Source organism: Podarcis bocagei (assembly GCF_964188305.1).
Source record: "Podarcis bocagei genome assembly, chromosome: 3".
Lineage (NCBI taxonomy): Eukaryota > Metazoa > Chordata > Lepidosauria > Squamata > Lacertidae > Podarcis > Podarcis bocagei.
This window is the reverse complement of record NC_138127.1, coordinates 66336368-66348331: the sequence shown is the minus strand read 5'-3', so window position 1 is coordinate 66348331 and position 11964 is coordinate 66336368. Positions and strand designations below refer to the sequence as shown.

At 43.4% G+C, this 11964-nt stretch overlaps 1 long non-coding RNA gene across 1 annotated transcript; it reads right to left on the bottom strand.

The window, feature by feature from the left end:
* Positions 1 to 4237: 4237 nt before the first annotated feature.
* On the bottom strand, positions 4238 to 11793 carry LOC308583824. The gene is made up of 3 exons (XR_014006433.1): positions 11559 to 11793; positions 4867 to 5935; positions 4238 to 4785 (listed from the first exon to the last, which is right to left on the bottom strand). It is a non-coding gene; the product is annotated as an uncharacterized lncRNA (long non-coding RNA).
* Positions 11794 to 11964: the final 171 nt, after the last annotated feature.

Genomic DNA, 11964 nt, shown 5'->3' with positions numbered 1-11964 from the left:
GAAGGGGGAGAAGGGCGTTTTTAGAGACTGTTTCTAATCACCTTAACATGTGTGCTGTAAGAAGAAACAAAACAAAACCCCACGTTCAGTAAGTGTCAAAAAAAACCCCACCAACACTGAGCCCCATGCACACTGACTAGACAGCTGCAGAGGAGGGATGTTCTGGTTCTTTGCTGGCGGAAACCTTGGCAGCATCGACAAGCTGTTTGAAGTATGATTTGATTCAGAAGTATGTGCAAATAACAATAATATAAATTTTCTCCCCAATCCCTAATTAGGCATACTATCTTTTTCTCAGTCAAAAGCTCTGGGTCTTTTATGGCTGATGAACACGCAGAAATTCAATCTTGGTTGCACTCCTAGACATATCTACTCAGAAGTAAGTGTTGTTAAGGTCAATGGGACTTACCACCAGGCAAGTGTATATAGCAGGGATGGTGAGAAAGTAGATTTGTATTTACTGACAGATTTCTGGGTGATTTGCAGTTGATCCCTGAGGATTTCTGACTCCCAGTTATTTAGCAACAGTAGCAAATGAATGACTCCCCCTTCTGCCTTTTTACTGCTGAAATGAAGGAAGCTTGGGGTAAGCAGGGGTGGATTTTTATGTGAAAGAGTTGTGAGCTCTATTCAGTTCTGGTACTAAAATTCCTGTGCTCAGTTTTTTAATTCTATTGCTACAGTCCTAGCCCCACTTAACCTGGGATTAAGCCACACTGAATTCAGTAGGAGTTACTTGTGAGTAGACATGGCTAGAATGGCACTGTTAGTATATGACTTTTGTACCAAGTTCTGGATGGTGCCTCTCATGGTTTTAGTAAAAATAAAAATAAAATAGTAGATCCTGGAAGGCTGAACTCTGATGTCCATGGCAGAATCCTGAGTGTTGATGCTGCTCAAATCAGTCTGGAAGCTACATACTTTGGATGCCATACTGTCTAATCTCATATATATATGGAGTCTGCTATGGTTCTTCAGATTGAGGAACATGCACACTGTAAATAGATAATTATTATTAAGATCTTCCATTGTAAACAGGTTGTAAGATTGTGCCCAGACTCAAAACAGTGATGGGGAATGCTGCACCCCTTGTGTTACTAGAGAGCTTATTTTTCATCTAGATCTCAGCTCACTTTCTTTCTTTGCCTATTTCAAATGCAAAACTGCTGTTTCTCATACCCTTCTCTCCAGGGCACAGGTCTGTGCCTCATTCATTCAGATGAATTGCCCATTCAGGAAATATCCACAGTCCTTAAGAAACATTAGGACTCTTTTGTCAAAGATGCTGGCTATTCAGTGATTAGGCCAGTCAAATTCACAGCAGTTTGCCCTCACAGAAAACATTTGCAACTATGCTGAAATAAGCTGCTATGATAGCCAAAATGACTGGCTCCAATTTTCCTAAGGAAAAGACTCCTAAAAAGATTTACAATTAAATTTAAAGATTTAAGAATGAAGCACACAAGAGCATTCACTGGGTAAGTAATCCACGTATTACAAAGGTATTTCCCCATCACCAATAAATGGTTTCCCTTCAGTCAGACTTTCTATATTAGCAGGACAAAAGGTGATGCTTGCCTCTTTATCCAGAGGCATTGTCCCCCTTCCAGGTACATGCTGTTTTTCATGAAGATAACATTCCTTTCAGGCTTGCAGCTTCATAGTCCTCACAAACAAGTTACAGTGGTGCCTCGCAAGATGAAATTAATTCGTTTCGCGAGTTTTTTCGTCTAGCGAATTTTTCGTCTTGCGAAGCACGAAATCCCATAGGAATGCATTGAAATCCAATTAATGCGTTCCTATGGTCAAAAAAAGTCCAATCAAAGCCAAATTTGGTACAACAAGAGTTTATTAACTGCTCTTTAAAGTCACGCATACTGTAAAGAGCATTTCAAAAATTGAAGGAACAATAAATTCAGTTTCTAAACATGACAGGAAAAACATTTAAAAATCAAAAAAGGGTACATTACATTTCTAAGACTCTGGGGGACCACTCGAAGAAGGTTCCTCTTCCACTCTTTGCTTCTTGCTGAGGAACCTGTCCATGGTCTGCTGCTTCATCTGCCTTTTCAGCAGCTCCCTGAGAGGCAACATGACCGTCATATCAAAAGTGTTCGCTTGGTCATGTGCCACATGCTTGTCAGGGTGGTGCCGCTCTGCAAAAGCCTGCACCTCCTTCCACTTCTGGCAAATGTCCCTCAGTTCTTTGGAGGACGGCCGTTCCTCAGTTGCTTCCTCCTCTTCCAGCGAGGCCTGCTCCTGCGCAACCTCTGCCTGCAGTTCAACCAGCTCCTGGGTGGTCAGCTCGTCGTCGTGCTCCTCCACCAGCTCGCTGACGTCCTCCTCTGTGACCTCCAGGCCCATGGTCCTCCCCAAGGAAACAATGTCCTGCACCACTGTTGACTCTGGTGCATCAGAGTCACTTGGTGCCACACAGTCCAGCCACAGGCTGCGCCAAGCGCAATTCAAATTTCTCTGCCTGACCACGCTGTGGATTCCAGATCTCGTCTTGAACCGGTCAAACCAGCCTCTGCTTGCCTTGAAGACTTCTGGCTCGCCTGAGGTTCCTGGCTGTTCCCGGATGAGGTCTGCGTGCAAGGCCTTGGCCTTCTCACAAATCACGGCCTCAGTCACTGTGTCCCCTGCACGCTGCTTCTCTTCTATCCAGATGAGGAGCAACTTCTCGACCTCCTCCAGAACAGCTGGGCGGTTCTTCACGATCCTGGTGACTCCCTTGGCTGCATCGGTCGCAAGGATCTTCTCCCTCATCTTCAGGATGGTCCCGATGGTCGATGGGTTCCTGCCGTACTCCCTGGCGAGGTCCGTCACACGCATTCCACCGTTGTGCTTCCAGATGATCTCCTTCTTCATTTCCAGCGTCACCTTCTCCTTCTTCCTCTCGCCGGCCTCCGCAGCAGCAGCAGTCTTCTTGGGTCCCATGGCAGCACAGCTCTTACCTTCGTAAACTTAGAAAAAGAAAAAAAATCAGCAATTCAAACCCAGAACCAAGTCCTTGAATTCCAAACACCCAACCCAAAATCCAGAAAGCCCAAAAAAAGTTTTAAAAGTTTAACTTACCAAACAGCTGCAAATCACCAAAGTCTTCAAAATCCTCAAATGGCTGCAAAAGAAGTTTTGGGAAAGCTTTAAAAATCACCAAAGTCTTCAAAAACCTCAACTGTTCCCCCAGCCCCTCCCCAACTGTTGCAAACCCCTCCTCAGCTGTTCCCCCAGCCACCCAGCACACAGAAATTCAAAACCCAGAACTTTTTTTCAAAAAAAACCAACATGGCCCAATGGTCACAGAAAACCATAAAAATTCAAAAAAACCCACACAAGCTCCCAGATTCTTGCAAACCCCTCCTCAGCTGTTCCCCCAGCCACCCAGCACACAGAAATTCAAAACCCAGAACTTTTTTTCAAAAAAAACCAACATGGCCCAATGGTCACAGAAAACCATAAAAATTCAAAAAAACCCACACAAGCTCCCAGATTCTTGCAAACCCCTCCTCAGCTGTTCCCCCAGCCACCCAGCATGCAGAAATTCAAAACCCAGATTTTTTAAAAAATAAAATAAAATAAACATGGCCCAATGGTCACAGAAAATCATAAAAATGCAGAAAAAAACCACACAAGCTCCCAGATTCTTGCAAACCTCTCCCCAACACCAAGTCCTTGAATTCTAAACACCCCAACCCAAAATCCAGAAACCCCCCAAAAAGTTTTAAAAGTTTAACTTACCAAACAGCTGCAAAAGAAGTTTTGGAAAAGCTTCAAAAATTCAGCAAAGTCCTCAAAAACCTCAAAAAGGCCACCACACCGCGTGCAATGTGTTGCTCCTCAAAGTCAAGTCGCAACTGCACCTCTTCCAGCAATGCACCCTGGGTATTAACGGTTTTACGAAAAAGGAAACAAACTTGCAAGACGTTTTCGTCTTGCGAAGCAAGCCCATAGGGAAACTCGAAAACGGAAAAACCTTTCGTCTTGTGAGTTTTTCGTCTCGCGAGGCGTTCGTCTTAAGGGGCACCACTGTATAAAGTTTTTCTTCACCAAGCTGCCACCGCTCCCATCCAGCTCCCTCTTCCACATTTTAGATGATTTGGCATGCTTGAGACAATTCTGCTTTGTACCATTCATCTCTTCCAGTAGCACACCTAAATAAATAGAAGACTATAGCAGATAGAACCTTTTAGAAGATATTATCTTTCCTAAATAATCATAAAATTTAATCCCTCTTGAGCTGTGCTTCTCTTTGTCCTAAAGCTGAGTAAAATCCCAGGTCTGTAGAGATTCCTGCTGCTTAGCAAAGGGTCTGGAGAAACATTTCCCATGAATATCAAATGGACATTCTGATCAAATTCTTATTCTTTCTTTCTTTTTATTTCTTTTGCTGCTCACTTATTGGAACAGTATGTGCTTAGCACTATGGTCCAAACTGTGGTTGTAAGGCTGGTCACATCTGAGGCTATATCCTATTAGATTAGCAAAGCTTTTCCGTATAACCCTCATTTCTGTCCATCATCCTAGGTACTTATACTGGTAAAGACTTCAAATACTAAGAGTTGGATTCCTCTATTTTTCTCCTGTAAGCTGTGGGCTTCCTGTTTGCTGCCACTGGAAGACCTCTCCCTCTCTGTTGCTCTAATTACATTCATATCCTGCTTTTTCTTCAAGGTGATGCACATGCCCCCCTCCCCCATTTTATGTAAATGGCCCAGGACAACTCACTAAGTTTCATGGCTGAGTTGGGATTTGAACTTTTAGTCCCCTTTGTCGTGGTCCAACCTTCTTCTTCTTCATTTTTTTTTTTTTAATTTCATGGTCTTTATTCAGCTCATAGTGGTGAGGAGGAATGCGTGATCCAACATTCTAACATTGGGCTGTGTTGGTTCAAATGAGACCAAGAAGCCTACAAAGGATTTCTCTGCAAACATTGCTCCTGCTTGTGGATGGTTCCCTTCCAGATCATTTCCTTCCAGCATGGGCTTCCACATTTGTATTTCACCTGTACTTTATCTTTCGTGGGTACACATAGGCTAGTATATAAAATGTGATTTGGGAACCTGTGACCCTCTACATATGACTTTACTGCATTGTTAAGTTGTGGGTGTTAAGTTGTGGACGAACATATCAGACGACACAGCGATTCTTCAAACAGCTCTTGTTTATTCACAGGCCAGAACAGAACTGAACAGCAAACAGCTCAGCCGGCCTGCTTTTACAGGCAGCCGGCTGTCAACATTGTAGCAACAACAACCCAGGGTTTCCCGCCTAAAGTAACTGACGTGGACCTGAGTGAAAACTATATACACAATACCCCTGGTGGCCAGGGTGAGAACTTCAATACATAGCATGCATCATCCTTGTCTGTTTGCTACGCTGACTCCAACCTCTGGAGGGCTACTGTTTCTGTATTTCTGCTAAAAGGAGTGCTTCTTCATCTATGGCTGCAGCCTTCAACTGTTGCAGTCTTTTTCCAGCATCTTTCCCATGCCTGGCTCTTTTTTCCTCCAGCTGATGGACTCCTGGATATGCAAAACAAGTTGGCAACTAACTACAATACTTTATGATCTAAACACAGCAGACTTTGACTGATTTTCTTGTCTACCAATGAATCATGTGCCTTACAAAATCTCCCAATTTTTCATTGAAAGTGCACCCTAAAATAAGGTTACCAGATGGCCCCGTTTCCCGGGGACAGTCCCCGGATTTACAAATCAGTCCCCATACAAAATCCATTGAAGTTGAAAAGTGTCCCCGGATTCATTGAAAAAAAAATCTGGTAATCTTACCCTAAAACACACTCAACACTCCCTACAAATCCAGATTTTAGATCAGCAGTGGTGTGTAAACAAACTGTCCACTACAGATCTCCTCATAGAAGCATAGAACTGTAGAGTTGAGAGGAATCCTGAGGGTCATCTAGTCCAACCCCCTGGAATAAAGGAACACTTGATCAGTTTTCAAGGAACACCAGAATTTAACAGAATGCAGTTTATTTACCAAATGCTAGGAATAAGTAACTGGGAATGGCATCCTCTTCATGTTCTGCATGCAAACTACAGAGACATATGATTGGTTGATGCTGAAAATCAATTGTTGATCTCAATCAATAATTTTTAGACACACATTCCTATAAAGATGGAAATTCCATTTAGGCATCATGGCTAATGGTTTTGATGTGCACTCCATTCCCATGCATGTTTACTCAAAAGTCAATGTTATTTTTTTTTAATAATCATGCATTGTTTGAAGATAAAAACTTATTTTGGTTCACATCAACCTATCACTATTCAATTCAAGTGGACATCCCTGAATTCTAGTACCTTTTAAACTTTCAATCCTTCCCATAATTTACTACCCAGCACCGCGGTCCTACCGGTATGCAGATTTACTAGGGAGCTGGTGGTGCTGTGGTCTAAACCACAGAGCCTAGGGCTTGCTGATCAGCAGGTCAGCGGTTTGAATCCCCGCAATGGGGTGAGCTCCCATTGCTTGGTCCCTGCTCCTGACCACCTAGCAGTTTGAATGCACGTCAAAGTGCAAATAGATAAATAGGTACCACTCCGGCGGGAAATGGCATTTCTGTGCGCTGTTCTGGTTAGCCAGAAGCAGCTTAGTCATGCTGGCCACATGACCCGGAAGCTGTACGCCGGCTCCCTCGGCCAATAAAGCGAGATGAGTGCCGCAACCCCAGAGTCGTCCGCGACTGGACCTAACTGTCAGGGGTCCCTTTACCTTTAGGCCCTGTTGAGATCAATGAGATTTGAGTAAGTATGGATAGAATTGAGTGGCATGCAGTGTTTTTACTGTGACCCCAGGGTCTCTGTGGTAGTCATGGTGATGGCTTACTGTTAAGTAAGGATTGGAAACTAGAAAGAAAATAACTTGCTTTTCCTCTGTTTTCATCACCTGCCACTCCTGCATAATATTGGACATAACTATAGTCTTCACAGCATACTGTTTTCATACTGCTGTGGAGAGTTTCCATCTACGTATCTGAAAAACCCAGGCAAGCCACATTCCTAAATCGGGCTGTGTACACATGGCAGTTTAAAGTGGAAGCATGCACTTCTTATTATTTGGGTTCTTATCCATGACATGTATAGCGTTGTCCCATAAGTGTACTTCTACAAACTAAATTAAAATATGTGCTGCTATTGGTCAAGCTGTCACATGGGGCTAGTAGGTGGAGAAAAGTACATCATGGACACGTGAGCAGAATGAACCCGTCATGCCATGACAAGGGCCTGCTCTTATTGGGTGTAGGTAGTGAGTCAGTCACATCCTTTATTCTTATTGGTAGGGCATGGGGTGAGCCACCTCAAAACGACTAGATATACTGCAGAATTTCAAACTCTAGCCCAGACTACATCTTAGATTGGGGAAAACTCAAAATCTTCTTTTACAGATCAGGGGCAATACCTTGACATACCTTGGTCAAATGTTACCCTAAAACAAACTCCCCAGTTATATGCAATTTATATTAATTTTATATCAATAGATAGGTAGATAGGTAGGTAGGTAGGTAGGAAGGTAGGTAGGTAGGTAGGTAGATAGGACTTCCAGTAATAAGGGTGCAGGGTTACATGACATTTTCTGTTTAACAAAAAAACAGGCACTATATTTTTTGCAGTTTTGCCTTTCCGAGAGCACATGTTGCTTTTTAAAGCTTGCAAAACTGGTTTGACCAAAGATGGTACCTGACACATACATAAGCATGTGTACAATGACAGAAGTGGTTTATCTACAATTGCTCTTTCATATAGCTGAAAAAGTTACCTGGTCCGCCTCTATAGCAGGCATAGATAGGCAAACTCGGCCCTCCAGATGTTCTGGGACTACAACTCCCATCATCCCTGACCACTGGTCCTGTTAGCTAGGGATGATGGGAGTTGTAGTCCCAAACATTGGAGGGGCGAGTTTGCCAAGCGTGCTCTGAGTCTATAGAATGCTAGTTATGCAATGAAAAGTGTGTAATGGTCTGTCTTAAAAAGTTTTTATGCCATTTCTGAAAAGGTTCTTACCAGATTTTCAATTTATATGTGCTCCTTTTATTGGGTACAAAGACAAAAAAGTAAATAAAAGAGTCTTCAGAAGACAATGGGTCATTGTGTCTGGCTGTTAACCAGAAGGTTGGTGGTTTGAGCTCACTCAGGGACAGCTGTGGGCTGGATTCCTTCATTGCAAGGGGTTGGACTAGATGGCCATTGGGGTCCCTTCCAACTCTAATTCTATGATTCTGTATTAATTGCTTTATTATATATAATGGCACTATGGTCTGCTGAAGTTGCATGAAAGATTTCAATGAGAATTAAACCACGTTCTCACGATGAAAGTGATTCTCTTAACTTAATGCATCTCTATTAGGAAACTTATTTATATTTCTATATTTGCATTCATCAATGAATTGAACTGAGAATAGTCTTTTCAAAATAATCTCATGAAACCTGTTTCTATCATTTGTATTAAGCATTCCATTAATTTTAAGAAAGCAGGTTCTAGAGCCCTAGGGCCTCCATAATAAGTTTATATCTGGAATATCCAAAAGTTAAATCTCTTGCTCTTTCACTCTTTCTTACAGTATATTTTTATGAGTAAAAAGAAAGCTCCAGGGCCAGATGAACTGCATCCAAGAGTATTAAAAGAACTGGCAGATGTGATCTCAGAACCACTGGCAGTCATCTTTGAGAATTCCTGGAGAACAGGCGAAGTCCCGGCAGACTGGAGGAGGGCAAATGTTGTCCCTATTTTCAAAAAGGGGAAAAGAGAGGACCCAAATAATTACCGCCCAGTCAGTCTGACATCAATACCAGGGAAGATTCTGGAGCAGATCATTAAGCAAGCAGTCTGTGCGCACCTAGAAAGGAATGCTGTGATCACCAATAGTCAGCATGGATTTCTGAAAAATAAGTCATGTCAGACTAACCTGATCTCGTTTTTTGACAGAATTACAAGCCTGGTAGATGAAGGGAACGCAGTGGATGTAGCCTACCTTGATTTCAGCAAGGCATTTGACAAGGTGCCCCATGATATTCTTGTAAAGAAACTGGTAAAATGTGGTCTTGACTATGCTACCACTCAGTGGATTTGTAACTGGATGACTGACCGAACCCAAAGAGTGCTCATCAATGGTTCCTCTTCATCCTGGAGAAGAGTGACTAGTGGGGTGCCACAGGGTTCTGTCTTGGGCCCGGTCTTATTCAACATCTTTATCAACGACTTGGATGATGGACTCAAGGGCATCCTGATCAAATTTGCAGATGACACCAAACTGGGAGGGGTGGCTAACACCCCAGAGGACAGGATCACACTTCAAAACGACCTTGACAGATTAGAGAACTGGGCAAAAACAAACAAGATGAATTTTAACAGGGAGAAATGTAAAGTATTGCACTTGGGCAAAAAAAATGAGAGGCACAAATACAAGATGGGGGACACCTGGCTTGAGAGCAGCACATGTGAAAAGGATCTAGGAGTCTTGGTTGACCACAAACTTGACATGAGCCAACAGTGTGACGCGGCAGCTAAAAAAGCCAATGCAATTCTGGGCTGCATCAATAGGAGTATAGCATCTAGATCAAGGGAAGTAATAGTGCCACTGTATTCTGCTCTGGTCAGACCTCACCTGGAGTACTGTGTCCAGTTCTGGGCACCACAGTTCAAGAAGGACACTGACAAACTGGAACGTGTCCAGAGGAGGGCAACCAAAATGGTCAAAGGCCTGGAAACGATGCCTTATGAGGAACGGCTAAGGGAGCTGGGCATGTTTAGCCTGGAGAAGAGGAGGTTAAGGGGTGATATGATAGCCATGTTCAAATATATAAAAGGATGTCACATAGAGGAGGGAGAAAGGTTGTTTTCTGCTGCTCCAGAGAAGCGGACACGGAGCAATGGATCCAAACTACAAGAAAGAAGATTCCACCTAAACATTAGGAAGAACTTCCTGACAGTAAGAGCTGTTCGACAGTGGAATTTGCTGCCAAGGAGTGTGGTGGAGTCTCCTACTTTGGAGGTCTTTAAGCAGAGGCTTGACAACCATATGTCAGGAGTGCTCTGATGGTGTTTCCTGCTTGGCAGGGGTTGGACTCGATGGCCCTTGTGGTCTCTTCCAACTCTAGGATTCTATGATTCTATGATTCTATTTAACCTGTATCACAGTAGCCAATGTGACTGCCTCCAGATGTTGCAGGATTACAATTCCCATCAGCCCCAGACAGCATACTCAATGATCAGAGATCATGGGAGTTGTAGGCCAGCAACTTCTAGAGGGCATAATGTGGGCATATCAAGTTTAGATTAAGTAATGAAAGGTTCTCACGGTTTGCGTATTATGCTGTTATGCACATAACTCTTTGCACTTAAATGACACTTAGGCCTATCTATTTTGATGTTGATAAACTTCCCATGGATTTCTAATTTTCAGGGGCCTATTTTTATTCCCAAATGGTCTCCAACACTGCCTGACCCAATACCATCTACAGGAGAACATGGATGGGAGACATTTGAGGGATTGGCTCTTTGGGTCTGAGGCAGAAAGAGGCCTGACTTTTATTACTTTCTCTAGGTGCTCACCATGGTTTCCACTTACTAAATCTGTGAACTTTCGAGCTAGTTATTTGAAAAATCTTTTGTCTGCCCTGTAAAGAATCACCCTTACAGAGCTGCGCTTCCAGTCGATGCCTTCAGTGCTTCTGGACGGACAGTACAGTAAAATATGCTGCGAGGAAAGACTCCTTGGGGGCAACCACACATGGAGGACATATAATTATGCCATTATGCCATTACTTATTGCGATGCCCACACAAACCCAAGCATGGGCATAGCCAGGATTTATGGGTGTGTGCAGAACCTCAGTTAGTTAAGTATTTTTATTGACTTACTTGCTTGGGGGTGGCAGCTGCCCCCCCCCCTTGGTTATGCCCATGGACCCAAGGGACTGATTTATAAAACCTGTGTTTGCGAAGGACATTAATTTAACCAGGGCAGAGAGGGTGAAATGGCTGCTGAGTGACGCTGATAACTCCCTAATTTAGAAAGTAGCTCCCTATGCCATGGAACTTGGCAGCTAGGAAGATTATGGCAAAATAATTTGATAAACTAGCAAAGGGGACCTGGAGATTTAATTTGTATACAGTGGTACCTCGGGTTACATACGCTTCAGGTTACAGACTTCACTAACCCAGAAATAGTACCTCGGGTTAAGAACTTTGCTTCAGGGTGAAAACAGAAATTGTGCAGCAGCGGTGCAGCAGCAGAAGGCCCCATTAGCTAAAGTGGTGCTTCAGGTTAAGCACAGTTTCAGGTTAAGAAAAGACCTCCAGAACGAATTAAGTTATTAACCCGAGGTACCACTGTATTTTGTATGAGAATTACCTCTTATCCTATGTAACAAAGAATTTAAGCAGATTTAACAGAGGCTTTATTGTATATGTAGCGATTGTTCATGTTTTCGGATGATTCAATGGCCTTTGGCTAGTGCAAGAAAGTTTATGATGATTTTTATTTCCAATTTCAGTTAAAAGCATATTCAGAGCTGTATGCCTGTGGAAACTTACCTGGGAGGAAGCCGCCTTGGGCTTAGCTCTGCAGAGGGCAGAGGAGGCTATTGCCCAATACAAAATACTTTTAAATGCGCCTGGAGCAGAGCACAGAACGTTAACATTTTGATATCCAACCTGCAGCCCAATACTAAAACTGCATTCTTGAATATAAATAGAATCTAGCACTGCATTTGAATGTTTAAGTGTGCAGTTTCGCAGCCTTTGGGGCGCCACTGGTTCTGCCGCGCGAATATTACTGAACTATATTACCACTTTGTCCTCGGGCTACTTGCGCCGTGGTCGCTCACGGTAAGAGCTGCGCGAAATTTGATAGTTACGGTAGCGAGGGAGGGGCGAGGATATATTGGGCGCGCGGCGGGGGCGGGGTGAGGACAGCGCCTGCGTGCTCGAGCCCGCGAGG